We start from the raw sequence: 2,698 nt of genomic DNA, 5'->3' as shown, positions 1-2,698 counted from the left end.
TTTGAGAAAGTATAACAATAAGTTGGGAATTAATAAGAAAAAAAAAGAGTTAAAAAAAAAAGAATGTTAAAAATGAGTGGATGATATGCCCATTGATGTGGCTTAGCAGGAGTATAGGAATAATAAATACAATGCTTCAACTTTTATATATATATAGATCGAGTGGAAGCATGTCAAGTTATATAAAGAAGGGAGAGAATGAGAGTTAACGGAGAGAGAGAGAGAAAGAAAGACACAATTTGGGCTTCTGTTAGCAACTTGAGTGAGATAGAGTTGGCAATGGCCAAGGAATCAGATCAAACTGGATCCATGTTCAAAATAAAGTAGAGTTAATAGAATCTTTGATATCACTTAAGCTAAATTTGACTTGGTGGTTAAGGAAATGGTAAATTTCTTATGTATAAAGTTTGGCTTAAAAATTGTTTGGAGCTATTTTTTTCAACACATCACGTGGCAAATTATAAGGAACAAAGTTTGGCTAAAAACATGGGTTTAGCCAACGACTACTACTCCTAATAAAAAAATTAATATGACTTATATTTTGAAAATTTAACTGTTTGGTTCCATATTCTTTATGTTCTTAATATACATGTCAAATTTTGTACCAATTGGATTTTATTTACTACAAAAACTTGAAATTTGAATATTTGATTGATTACATGACTATTAATCTTTGATCTTTTAGAAGTTTTGCAAGTATAGAGGATATAAGAAGAAAATATAATTCAAAAGTGGATTCTCAAAATTCACATCTAATAAAAAGATTTTAAGTGAAGTTGTAGTTATTGACTACAACCAAGTTTATAACTAAACTTTGTTCAAACAACCAAGTTTATAATTAAACTTTGTTCAATTATAAAACTATTTATGTATATTATTTAAACAAGTCACCTGACTTATTAAGAAAGTCATATAATTAAAACAACATATGAATGATCTCTTCAATTATTGCATAGTAAGTTAAAGCAAGATGACTAGAAACTTACTTAGAGCCAAAACTTTTCTATCTTTTATTGACTGGAACATTAGTTTTAGATCAAATTTGTACAGGGAGGAATACAGCACTACATGAGAAGTGGCTGTCAAATCAAGACGAACTGGTGAAAGCCTTATTCAAGCATATTCAAGATCACATATAATTAAGTTGCACTCATGTTGAACTTCATTTTAAGATAAGAAATAAGAAGTTGTATGGACCAAGCTATAACAAGGTTCTTATAGTAATTGTCAGAGATTGGAGAGGGTCTTTGGTGTTCGCCATCACAGAGAAAGCCTACACCAGGGTCCTTTTCAAGCGGAAGCATAGGCAATTACTTGGCCATTGAAATTGGCACAAGAACAAAATCTGGACAGTATTGTTGTAAAAAAAGATTCAATAGTGTTTATCGAGACTTTAGAAGAGCAAGGTCCAGGCTCTCTAGCCTCCATGGAGGATCCATTGAAGTAAATTAGAAACAATTCGTCTATCCTCTCAATTCTCGGCCTGCTCATTCCGATGAGTGAGGAGGGAGGAAAATAAAGCCCCCACATACTCTGGTTACATGGTCATTGCAAAATCGCTTTTGTGGTACTTTTGATTTAATTTCAATTCCTCTATTATTTGTAAATGTTTTGGAGAATGAATGTTGTTATGATGTTATCAATTTTTCCTAGTTGTATGTTCTCTTTTTGTTAATAAAATTATTTTATTCCATAAATGCTTAGAAGGACCACGCCCCATTGGAGCACCAATTGCTGCTCGCACATGAGAATCAGTTCAATGTGCTTTGCTCTGTTGCTTGAGGCTTTTGATATCAACTGCTGCCCACCTTTTTTGCATATTAGCTATGAATCTATTTTTTGACTGATTGTGGCTTACACCTATTTTAGTATTACATGACACCTATTTTAGTATTACATAATTTCTTTGAGGCTTTTCTCTATTACTTTGAGGGGCGACAACTGATGCAAAACCCTTAAGTTTTTTATGGAAGTAATATTGTCGTTAAGCATCATTAGACTTTAACTTTTCTTCATTATAGATTGCTGTTGAAGTTCTGTTTTGATGTGCAAAATTTATTAGCAAACTGCTTGTTAGATTGCGTGTTTAAAGGTCAAAAAAGGTTAAAATATGCCTAGCAGCCTGACTGATAAATTAGATCACAAGTGTCTCTGCTCAATTTGCTCCAATAGGTTACAGGATTTTGTGAATGCAGCTAAATATTTTATTGTTTATTTATTTATTTTGATAAATAACATCCATTTATTTTTTATTTGGTTGTGTAGGATTTTAATGTATGTATTTACCTTGAGTGGCATGATCTTGAAGTCATAGCAAGGAGCAAAAGTGTTATTAGTGGACTATTAGACACCAACCAAAGGCTGAAGAACAAAGTTGCAAAGCATAAGAGGATGTTGTTTAAGTTTGATTATTAATGTTGGAAGTCACTTGAAGTGACTATTTATGTATGAGTACCAAAAAAATGGTTTGTGGCATAATAAGAATGGAACTAGTGTTCTGTTTCCACACCTTTGTACCTAATATGATTTTTTTTTTTTTTTTTTTTAATATTGTTTAGTGATTAACAAGAATTGTTGTAACTATGACAAACGGTAAGGTTCGTTTAGTTCTCAAATTGCTTGGTTTAATTTTTGCCTCAAAGGGGATTATTCTAAGGTGCATCTTTTTTCTTTTCTTTTTTCGCATTGGAATAAAGAA

Source organism: Castanea sativa, chromosome 5 (assembly GCF_040712315.1).
Source record: "Castanea sativa cultivar Marrone di Chiusa Pesio chromosome 5, ASM4071231v1".
Taxonomy (NCBI): Eukaryota; Viridiplantae; Streptophyta; class Magnoliopsida; order Fagales; family Fagaceae; genus Castanea; species Castanea sativa.
Note: the sequence above shows the minus strand (reverse complement) of the source record.